Below are 12,312 nucleotides of genomic sequence, written 5' to 3' on the forward strand. Positions count from 1 at the left end.
CACATGTACCGCCGCCCCAGTACGTCCAGTTTCCGGATCCTTCGACCCGTCCGTAAATACCAGAACGCTTTGCCCATACCTCTGTCCCAGATACTCCTCAGCCACCATACCCTGGTTTCCCCTCTCCCGGATCACTTCCTTAATCCCAAAATTTACCACCGGCATTGTGAATAGCCAGGGCGCAACACTGGATACTGGTACTGTTTTGCCGAACTCCAACTGGCTAAGCCCTGCCAGTTCTGCCACTGCATTCCCCACCCCGCTGAAGGTCATCTTCTGTTGATTTGTGTCCTCCCACCTGTCCATCAACACTTTCTTTACTGGATGTGTGTCTCCATGGCCCCTTACACTCACCCAATACGCAAGCATAATTTTCAATCTTCTAAGTCTCAACGGGAGCTCCCCCAATTCCACCTGTACTGCTGCGACTGGTGACGTTCTGAAAGCTCCACTGCATATTCTCAGACCGTGCGCTTGTTGCACCTCCAGCTTTCTGAGGTGGGAGTTCGCTGCCGAGGCATAAGCCATACACCCATAATCAATTGAAGACCTCATGATCGCCCGATATATATTGAGTAAGGCAGCTCTCGCTGCTCCCCAATCCCTCCCTGACAGGCACCTCAATATGTTATTGACCTTTTTACATTTTTCCACCAATCCATCTATATGCTGTGCCCATGTAAGCTTTTCATCAAACCACATCCCTAAAAACCTCACGCTTTTTACCTGTTCAATTACTCGTCCATACAATTTTAACTCCACCTCCCTATGTCTCCCATAGAAGCATATTGCCTGCGTCTTCACAATCGAGAACCTAAAGCCCCACCTGTCCGCCCACTCCTCAACCCTATTAATAGCCATTTGCATCTTCTTTTGAAGAAAGTCGCCATTTCGCCCTCTCACCCACAACACCCCATCATCGGCATACAATGCCCTCCCTACTCCTGGTCCAACATCATCAAATATATCATTAATCATAATATTAAATAAGGTTGGACTACAGACACTCCCTTGGGGAGTCCCATTGTCCACCTGGTACACCCCAGACAAGTCTGCACCTACCCGCACTTCTATTTTTCTATTCAACATAAAACTCAATATCCAATTATACAATCTCCCCTTCACCCCCAATCTAGTCAATTTAATAAGAAGCCCCTCTATCCACAACATATCATATGCTTTTTCAATATCGAATAATACAGCTATCACCATTTCCTTTTTTACTCGGGCCCTACTAATCTCGGATTCCAGACATATTATATTATCCATCGTTCCTCTCCCTTTTCGGAACCCACTTTGACACTGAGTTAAACAGTTGTCCCACTCCAGAGCGTGATTCAACCTATGCACCACCATTCTCTCCATAGTTTTCCCCAATTGGGAGGTCAGCGCTATAGGCCTGTAATTTTCCGGCCTCGTCGAATCCTTCCCTGGTTTTAGAATTGGAATCACCACTGCCTCCTTCCACTGCACTGGCACCTCACCCGTTTCCCAGATTCTGTTAAAAAGTTTTAGGACCACTCCCAACCCTTGTTCACTCATATGTGCCAACATACTATAACACACCGCATCCTTCCCCGGTGCTGTGTATTTGCGCTTCACGTTCGCTAATGTTTTCTTCAATTCATATAAGCCGAATGGCACATCGAAGTCCCCGCCTGTCACCGGCCTCCTATTTTTAGTTCCCGGATACCGACTGAGAGTCTCCTCCCTACTCGCTTTGGCTCCATGTGTCAAATTCCCCATGCTGTGAATCCCAACAAACGTCTTAGCCAGCAATTCTGCCCTTTCAGCTCCCACCACTGCTTTGTCCCCCTCATGTAGAACTGTTGAAACGGTGCCCCCTTTAAGTCCATTCATACGCCGTATCATGCCCCACACATCCGACAACTGAGTTTCCCTACCAATTTTATCACAATAACCTCCCCAAAATGCACGTTTTGCCGACCTTATGCGCCTTCGTACCACTGCTTGTTTCTGCTTATACTGACATAATGTCCCCATTGTGTGGTGCCGTTTGAGGAGCCTGAACGCTCTGTTCCTTTCCCTAATTGCTTGCCTACACTCATCATTCCACCACGGAACCCTCTTATTGTAAGTACTCCCACGTGACCTAGGGATGGTATCCTGCGCCGCCTGCACTATGGCCCCCACCACTGCTTCATTAAATACCCCCGTGTTTTCCATCCTTTCTTCTGAAATTTCTCCACACCTGTCATCACTCTTAAGCCTGAACCCATCCCAGTCCGCCTTGGCGAAGTTCCATTTCATTGTTCGTACCTCACCAATCCCACACGGGTCAGTTCCTATCTTGCAAATAACTGGGTAGTGATCACTCCCCACAGTTGTCCCTTTGAGTACTCCCCATTCACAAAATCCAGCCAATTCGGCTGATACAAGTGTCAAATCCAGTGTACTTTCAGTGTTCGATGCACTATTATATCTAGTCCCACTACCATCATTTACGCACACCAGATTATTTTCCTCCAAATAGTCTTCTAATGCTGCCCCATTCGTGTCCGTATGTTTGCCACCCCACAACGTGCTATGTGCATTAAAGTCACCACACCATACCACTCTTCCCCCCTTCTGTCCCCTCACCATATCAAGATCCCCCTTATCTATTCTATTGCCCGGATTGTAATAATTTATTATATCCACGACACCCAGCCCAGTCCACAGCTTTATCCTAATCGACTCAAACCCCGCACCCTTTTCCTCTACCTTATAGTTTAAACCCCTTTTAATAAAGGTCGCCACCCCGCCCCCTCTCCTATCCCCCCTATCGTCAGTGGCGGAGCTAGAGGGGGGGCCGGGGTAGCACTGGACCCCCCTAAAATCTGATTGGACCCCCCAGGTGCCACCCCAGATGATTGACAATGACATATCGCGGCACCGACTGCTAAGTCCTTCCTGTACAGTAGTTGGCGCTATGTACCATAAAGCGTTGCAAATTCGCTTTGATGAGGAGAAGAAGAATCGCCACTGAAACGGAGGAAGATTTGAGATTTGAGTACCGTTTGAGTATCGCTGACGGAACGGAACACGGAAGATAAACAAAGTGACAAGAACAAACAAGGAGACGAACTTGGATACCCTGCCTTCAAGCCACTGAAATCCTCGTCGTAATGTAAGTTTTATGCTGGTGTCCTAACGAGTCAATGTTTAAATTTGTAGGAGGGAGATTTTTTTGTTGTCGCTAAAAGAGAGAGCCACGGCATCAAGCAAACGTTAACGTTATCTCATGTCGTCCAGCTTCCAACAGCCGCTCGATATTAACGTCTATATTTAATTCATTTGGGTCGCTATTTACATACATGTTTCTCCAATAATTGTAGAGCATTAGCCAGCTGTCTCATGCTCTCTTGCCTTAAATGAAACATCACGTGAACACGGTAGTTGGCCGGGCCTGCTGTCAACTAGCTTGAAAGTCAGAATATTATGTCTATTATGTATTATTATGTATATATGTATTATTATATTATGTAATATAACGTCTACGGTGGTTTATTTGCCCTGAATTTTTTAAGGCTTGAAGTAGGGATTTAATCATTTACCAACATTGTGTGATTATGAGTGATGCTAGGAGTAACGTTAACAGGACTGGCTCATTGTTTCATAGGGACAGTTCAGAATGAAAAGGCAGGGGGCGAAGATTTCCTCTTTTTAAAGCGATCAAAGTCTGGGACGAGTCAGGCTCAGGATGAGAAAGAATCTGGCACACACTGCCCATCACCAGGTCAGTCAGAGCAGAGAAGCAGCTTCTCTGGTCTGAGAAGCAGTCACATGCTCACTTCAGCAGTCATTTTTCAGATACAGGTTTCCTACATGAGTATGGAAAGTATGGAACTTGATTTTTTATATTTAGTTCTATAGTAGTAGTTTTACGATATATTTCCATACAATGGCTTCCATACCACTAGTATGGAAGCCATTGTATGGAAATATATTTATCTTAATAGTTATCTTAAAATATTTGGATTAATTATTTTGCATACATCACTTATCTACAATCTCTTGGAAATAATTTAGTGACATAATGACATACAAATTCAGACTAATAACAAATGATTTGCATGATGAATTGCATCATCTATTCATAAGATAGATTGATAAGAGAGAAGGGGGGGGGTCGTATGAGTAACTGTGAATGTGTTGGTGCATTTTCACCATTTTTGTAAAAAATAGTTATTATCAAGTTAATAAACAAATTATATACATAAATCTCATCACCTGTGTGCTTAGTATGTACATTTCAACATTTGACACTCTGATAGCAATTGATAAGTCAAGAAACAAATGTATTGTTATAGTCTGTGGACCCCCTGAAATAGCCTCGGCCACCCCCTGGCCACCCCAAGAATAAAAGTCTAGCTCCGCCACTGCCTATCGTTCCTCACTGTTTCATATCCACCTATTCTGAAATCCCACTGCGGCTTTAACCACGTTTCCTGGATGCAAATAACATGTGGTTCCACCCTCAATTCCGCCACAAACCTCTTCATCTCCTGGCCATTGGCTATAAGGCTTCGAGCATTCCATTGCATCAAAACTAAGCACATGACGGCCCACCATTCCACACTTGTGAGCTCAGAGTCTCCCCCGCCAGTTTTTCCGTTACAACTTCCCAACGTAGATCCTTAATATTCAGATATTTCTCAGCCGCTTTAACAATAATCTTGATTTTCTCAGTTTTGCTACTTGTCTGCGCAGTACAATTTATCGCCTCAACCATAAACAAAACGAAGTCCCTCTTACTCACTATTAGAGAGTCTTCATTCATTTTGACACCGCCCACGCACGCTCCATTATCCCCTAACGCCGCTATGTCAGTACCGTCCAGTCGCCTTGTCCCCACTTTCTTTGCCGCATCAGCGTACGAGTTCCCTGCGTAACCCGCATCCTTTGTATCTCCGCTGCTCTCTGACTAACCTCACAGCCCCTATACGCTGAGGCATGCTCCCCACCACAATTACAGCACTTCAGTCGAGCCTTATCCCCACACTTCCCATACTCATGCTCCCCCGCACACCTTCCGCACCTGAGCTTCCCCTTACACACTGCCGCAATATGACCAAACCTTTGACACTTATAGCACCGCAGTGGAGGAGGAACAAATGGTCGCACTTCATAACTAAAATACCCCAAGAACACTTTAGTAGGCAGCGATCCCCCCTCAAACTTAAGCATAACCGATAAACTGTCAACTTTATTCCCATTCCTATTAGCCTTCAATCGGACGACCTCTGCCACCTCAGCCCCCTTCACATTTTCTTTAATCTGGTCCACAGTCACACTCGTAGGGATTCCAGTAATCACTCCCCTGTTCAGGCGTCTCTCATCCGGCAATGAACAAATCACCTCTTTCCCGTCAATTCTAGTCAGCCGCAGTGTCTTCCCCTGTTGCACTCCGTTCTGGCACAATATTAACAGCGATCCATTCCGCAGTTGTTTTACCGACTTCGATTCCCCTATAGCCCTATGGATTGCTTTAGACAGTTTAATCGGGTTCCACTCACCAAACGACGCTCCTTCCTGCGCCAGCTTCACAAATACCTTGTATTCGTCGCTTTGTCTTTCTCGATCACCGCGTTCACCGTCACTACTCGACTCCAAACACTCCAATTCCCTTCTCCTCGTCTCCTTTTCCGATTTCTTGCGCTTTTTCCGGTTTAACTGCCGTTCACCCACCTTACTCCACCCGGCATTTTCCCGGTTCGCCGTTTGACATCCCATCCCCTCCATCTCACTTCCGACTTCGTCACTTCCCTCTGCCATCACTCCCGCCAAACCGTGAGCCAATCCGACCCTGGTCCAGTGAAAATATTCCCGTCATCCGTCGGGAGAAAATGGCGTTGGTTTGCGCAAGCGCAGTAGCAGTCCGTCGCGATCCGGTAGGCCGTCACGATCGGGTAGTGACAGACAACTGCAACAACCATAGGTTATGTTTCTTGTCGTCAATTCTGTCTTTATCATAAATACCAAATACAGTGTAGTCTAAAAGAATTCACAAAGTGAATGAATGCAATCCCAATGACAGCAAAACAATGGTGAAGGAGGATGTGCAGAACTCTCGAGTCTCTCAGAATCTGAGGAAATTATACATTGGGGGGCAGGATTTTTGGGATAGTAAATGTATTAACAAAGTTGTCAGGAAATTGTTGATATATGAATATTTTCCGAATACAATTAGGAGGATATACAGTATATTTTGAAATGATTTGAGATCGATAAGATTAAAAGTATACGAAAAAATTATGTTTCATTTCCGGTGCATCCTCAAGCGAAGGCGGTCCAATTCAAGATTTTGAACGAAATTTACCCAACGAAAGAATTTTTAAGACTGAAATTTGGTTTTGAAGCGAATAACTACTTTTTGTGATGTAGATTTAGAAAATTTAAGTCATATATTTTTTCACTGTAATGTTGTTCATTCCTTCTGGATTCAATTAAACGAATGGCTGCAATCTAAGAATATTGATCTACCCCTGACGGATGAAACAATTTTATTTGGTGTTTATCTGAAGGATAAAAATTTAGAATTTGTTTTAAATGTAATATTGCTTATGGGGAAAATTTTTGTTCATAAGTGTAGGTTTTTTAAAACCAAACCGCGTATGGCTCACTGGAGAAATGATTTCTCTATATATTGCAAAGTTTTGAATGTGATCGATGGGAAGGCCCATCATTTGTTTTCTTTATTCAAACATTTTAAGTTGGTTTAGGAAGTTCTCTCAAGAGAAAAAAGTTGATTTTTTTGTTGTTGTTTACTTTTATGTTTGTTGTGGTGGTTGTTGTTGTCGTTGCCATTGGATGTTCGGTTATGCTCAATCTATAATATTGTATTTGATGTAGATACTTGAGTGCTTTGTTTTGTGTGTGTATATTGTTCAGTGGCGTACCGTACGCATGCTATTTTTAGACCGTGACGTCACATCGTAAAGCGGAAGTAAAGCCGAAGTGGGACATTATAGACCCGCCCTCGCATAGACACAAAGCAATTAGTGCTACTTTTCGCCAGTAATCTTTCACAAACGAACATGCCGATCACGCATTGCTTTTTTGGAACTTGTAGAAACGACTCTAGACATTACGACACATGAAGGATGTTTTCTTCATACGTTTCCGGAAACCAGAACTCGGGAGGTAAAAATGTGAAGACCGAATCAACTTGCGCGGACTTTAACACCAGCTCGGTGAATCCATTCACATTTCATATGCAGTAAACATTATGTTGGGTTGGCATGGTCTTTCAGAGGACAAAGAGGTAAGCCATTTTTATATTTTTAACTATTTTTTTAGCGTAACGTTGTGCCATACTGCTTCTGTCTGACAATGAATGACCTGAAAAGAATTACAATGATATCTGACTGTCACTGTCACCGTTTCTGTTATATATATATATATATATATATATATATATATATATGTATATAAATAAAACAACTTTAGTAAGGGGGAAGTGTAAATAAATCATAGGATTAGGATGTGTTATCATGAAAAAATTCAAAGTGTTCGTTGGCTGTCACTGAGTAGCATTTGCGATCGCTACACAAAGCTAACTAAATTACCCCCAAGAACGGTAAGACACGTAGGACAACCAGAGGATATATAAGAAAGACAGGGCTGATGGTAAAGGATAGCTTGTTGAAACAGGAGAATGTCATTGTCAGTCGCGTCGATAAAAAAGCTAAGGCTATGCTTATGTCGGCTCGTTTTTTTCATCTTTTTCAGCCTTCGACACTAAAGCCATCTCTTTAACTGAACATTTTTATGTTCTTCCACATCTTTGCCAGTGAATTTGGCACCAGGCACATAATTTCGGAGAGAATTGGTAGGTTTAACTGTGTAAACATCTCCTTCGTACACGATTTCCATTCATTTCCTATTAGGGACAAACGGTGACTATTGATGAATATTAATGAGCGGAAGTGACGTGTTGCTTGCGGTACGCCATTTAAAAAAAAAAAAATCTGTCTTTATCGCTTTGTAAAGCGCGCCATCTTGTGGTCGTTTTGTTTCTTGATTCGATAAAACGTAGAAGAAGAATGCAAACCACAAGTTGGTGAGATGGTATAGACCCTACCCACGTGACGTCACAACTCCGCTCTCCTGACTGGTGCCGCCCACTTGTCCGTCAACACATCGTGTTGACCTGTTACGGCTACGTACATTCCTCCTATTTACGGCGTGTTTTTCTGCTCGTTAACATTAATAATCAAAATGGTGAAGGCGTGTGTGGCGGTCGGTTGCAATAACAGAGAAGATAGACGGAGAGACTTGAAGTTCTACTGGATTCCGAGAGACACGGAGAGGAGAGAGCGAGATGGGCTGCTGCAATTCGACGAGAAAACTGGGCTCCAAACGATTACCACAGATTATGTAGTAGTCATTTTATATCTGGTAAGATGCATTTAATATATATTTAGAGGGTTTTGGGCTGACAACCACAATTAAGATCATTGCTAGGCTAATCGCCGACAACATACACGTATGTATGTAGTGAGAGTGCTATCGCTAATCCATATAAACATTAAAAGCCCTAGCTCCATTGACAAATGACATGAAATACATTAGACTTGACAGTGGATGTTAGCAAGAACAAAAGATTTTGAATTGAAAGTTTCGTAACTCACCTTCCGAGCACAAGATTCCTGCCGAATTTTCGTGTACGAGGACCTGTTTCACCCAACCAGCAACGTAGCATTTATAAGCCTCCAAGCTCTTAAAGTTTTTCAAACTTTCGTGAGAATAGGCTGATTTTGTGTGGACAAGATAGTTGTAAATATCAGGGTCAGGCAGAGACGGCGAAGGCAGCCGGTCAAAAATCATCGATTTAGGCGTCAAATATGGATCTGCCGACTGTATAGAACGAAGCTTTTCCACATAACGCCTTTTATGCAACACATCCAGTGAGTTTACGGCATCAGAAAGCACCGGGTCTTCCATGAAATGCATTTTAAATTCCTCGATCAATTGAAACCAATGCTAATACAGAGACAAAATGACGGACAAGTGGGCGGAACCATACAGCGAGCACGTGGTTTTGTGACGTCGGTGGGTAGGGTATATTCATTGTTCTCCATTCCAGTCCCACCCTCACGACTTTTATGGATTAAAAAAATAAATACATACACTTTGAATATTGTCCTGAAGTTACTTGTGTGATACAGAATGTGTTTTATACTTTGAACTAGAAACTGCAATTTCTGGAGAAATTACACCTGGTCTTTCCTGTGTGGCTATACAGATCGTAGCCCCGCCCAAGGCTATCAATAGAATGGACAAACATGCCTATCAATGGCATTAAACAAATTAAATCCCATTAGAAATGAATGGGAAATTTGGACATCCATGGCCGCCAATGGCGGCACCCTTAATAAGCATCAATGGAATTGGGGAAGTTTGGGGGACATGTCCTATTGATATCTGGTCATTATCTGTTGATTTTCGGGGGGAAAAAAAATTCCCATTGAAAATGAATGGGGAAAAATTTGGACGTCCATGGACGTCAATGGCATCAATAGAATGAACAAACATGAAGAAATGCCATTGGAAATGAATGGGAAGTTTGGACGTCCATGGACGTCAATGGCATCACCCTCCATAAGCGGCAATGCAATCGCGGACATTTGGGGGACACGTCCTATTGATATCTAGTCATTTTCTGTTGATTTGGGGGGAAAAAAATGTTCCCATTGAAAATGAATGGGAAAAAATTTGGACGTCCATGGACGTCAATGGTATCAACTTACATAGGATTCAATGGAATCCAAGTACATTGGCGTCAATAAAATGTAAAAACATGCTGAAATGCCATTAGAAAATGAATGGGAAATTTGGATGTCCATGGCCGTCAATGGCGCCAGCCTTCATAAGCGTCAATGGAATTGGGGAAGTTTGGGGGACACGTCCTATTGATATCTGGTCATTTTCTGTTGATTGTGGGAAAAAAAAACATTTCCCATTGAAAATGAATGGGAAAAAATTTGGACGTCCATGGACGTCAATGGCAGCACCCCCTATAAGCGTCAATGGAGTCAGGGATGTTTGGGGACAGGTCCTATTGATATCTGGTCATTATCTGTTGATTTGGGGAAATTTAGTTTTTTCCCCATTGAAAATGAATGGGAAACATTTTGGACGTCCATGGCCGTCAATGGCATCGACATCCAAAAAGTCAATTGAATCCAAGTACATTGGCATCAATAGATTCGACATGCATGGCCGTCAATGGCATCAATGCAATGTAAAAAATTCAATTGGAAATCCCATTGTAAGTGAATGGGAAATGTTCTCATTAGAAATGAATGGGACAGTTTTTGAAAAATTTCCGGGGGACCGTAATTTTTATCAAAATTCTGTATACAACTTTTATGCCTCTCACCGTCACGGAATTTTTGATGCCCAAATTATGTGATTTGGTCAAAAATTGAAGGACTAGATACATTTTTAAACTCTTCTTTGTTTCCCATTAAAAATGAATGGGCTAGTTTTTGGCAAATTGCCCGGAAACCTTACATTTTATCCAAAAAAATTTCGCCATCCCGGAATTTTTGACGCCCATCTTGTGTGTTTTCGTCAAAAATTGACGGACTAGTAACAGTTTGAAACTTGTCTTTTTTCCCCATTAAAAATGAATAGGCAGGTTTTTGGCAAATTTCCGGGGAACCGTATATTTTTTTCCAAATTGTGTTAATAACCTTTTTTCCCCTCCCCGTCCTGGAATTTTTGATGCCCAGATTGTGTGATTTGGTGAAAAATTGTAGGACTAGAAACTTTGAAACTTTTTTTTTTTCTCATTAAAAATGAATGGGCAAGTTTTTGTCAAATTTCTGGGGAACCGTAAATTTTTTCCAAATTGTGTTAATAACTTTTATGCCCCTCACCGTCCCGGAATTTTTTATACCTAAATTATGTGATTTGGTAAAAAATTGTAGGACTAGATACATTTTGAAAATTGCTTTTTTTTTTCGGAAAATTGCCGTTTACGGGCAAACGGAAAATTTTTCGGGGACTTTTGAAAAAGTCCCTGCGTCGCGCGAAAATTCCGGACGTGTCGATACTTGAATGGTGCCGATCGGTCAAGCGATTCGGGCTGCGCGGCTGGACGAAGGATTCCCATTCAAAAAAAAAACCCAGAATAACATATAGGAGGAGGCTGGAGAATCTCACTACCTGATCTTTCCAAAGGAAAGGCCAGGTAATTACACGACTCTGTTTTCAGTGAAGCACTGCTCCGGAAGTACTCTCTCTCTCTTGACCTATCCGGGACTTGCCGTTCTTTCGTGTTCATTCTTCCAACCAAACGAGCTCTTTCAAAGTATTCTCTTCGGGTAAGTACCAAGTAAGCATTTAGTGGACTAAAACGTCCCATCTTAAAGCTTAGTGGAAATCGTTTGGCTTTATGTCGATGCTTTCCATGACTTTGTTTTGTTTAGCTTAGCTAGCGAGCTAAGACACGTGAACGCATTTCGAATGCTTTACCTTATTTCCACTTGTAAATTTTGTTTTAAGGGGGGGGGGCAGGTCTCTCGGTTAACATTGGAGGGATTATATGTAAATTTTATGAGACGCTTTTCGACTTGTTTTAAAGGCCAACACAATAAAAAAAAATAAAACATCCTGCTAAAGAGTAGAGACGAGGAGTGGAAATCCAGGCCACGACGAGCAACTGAAAAACAAAAGGAAATGAAGGTAAGATCACAAGATCAGTTGTTTTACTTTTTTATGCAATATCAGACTTGCTTTGATGTGACCATGATCAGTGATTGTGACTGTGGTGCTGAATTCCCATATCTGACTTGACATACAATAATAAGGATAATCTTCAACAAAACAAGCTATTTTCATCCGTCTGTTGTGATTTTTAATGAGTTGATCACTACTTGATGTCCAAACCATATGAACTGGGAAGGTGGCACTTTCGTTCATTTGCTGCCGTCCCCCCCATTTCAAACGGAAGGGATGTATAATGAATTAACAATTGTATATCTCTCATTAATGGCAGTGAAAGAAATAATGAAACATAGGGGTTAGTAGCAGTGTTGTTAATAGCTACGTTACAATATAACGGCGATATTTTTTTCAGTAGTGAATAATCTAATTAATTACTTTTCTCATCTTGGCAAAGCCGTTACCGTTACTGAGGATAGAAAGGCGTGCGTTACTATGTGTTATTATATTGGTTGAATGACGCGATGCTAGGTAGCTCCAATAATACCCGTTGTAGCCGATAGCCTACAAACTACACCCACAAGATATGGTAGACATGTTAGATATTAGGGCTGCAGCCATCAAATATTTTAGTAA

General features: G+C 42.2%; 2 protein-coding genes across 5 annotated transcripts in view; both read left to right on the forward strand.

Moving 5' to 3' along the window:
- The window catches only part of LOC130911875 (gastrula zinc finger protein XlCGF57.1-like), a 262,137-nt gene that overhangs the window by 62,292 nt on the left and 187,533 nt on the right, over positions 1-12,312 (forward strand). The gene's annotated exons all lie outside the window — the stretch shown is intronic.
- The window catches only part of LOC130911851 (zinc finger protein ZFP2-like), a 63,328-nt gene continuing 54,048 nt past the window's right edge, over positions 3,033-12,312 (forward strand). For 3 of the 4 annotated variants that reach the window (XM_057829457.1, XM_057829474.1, XM_057829484.1), the window contains exons 1-2: positions 9,652-11,336; positions 11,597-11,697. The gene's annotated coding sequence lies outside the window, so the exon portion shown is untranslated. Of the gene's footprint in view, positions 3,131-3,622; positions 3,740-9,651; positions 11,337-11,596; positions 11,698-12,312 lie in introns of those variants that run through there. The other variant, XM_057829494.1, reaches the window with a different exon arrangement.

This window comes from Corythoichthys intestinalis, chromosome 1 (genome assembly GCF_030265065.1).
Source record: "Corythoichthys intestinalis isolate RoL2023-P3 chromosome 1, ASM3026506v1, whole genome shotgun sequence".
Taxonomy (NCBI): Eukaryota; Metazoa; Chordata; class Actinopteri; order Syngnathiformes; family Syngnathidae; genus Corythoichthys; species Corythoichthys intestinalis.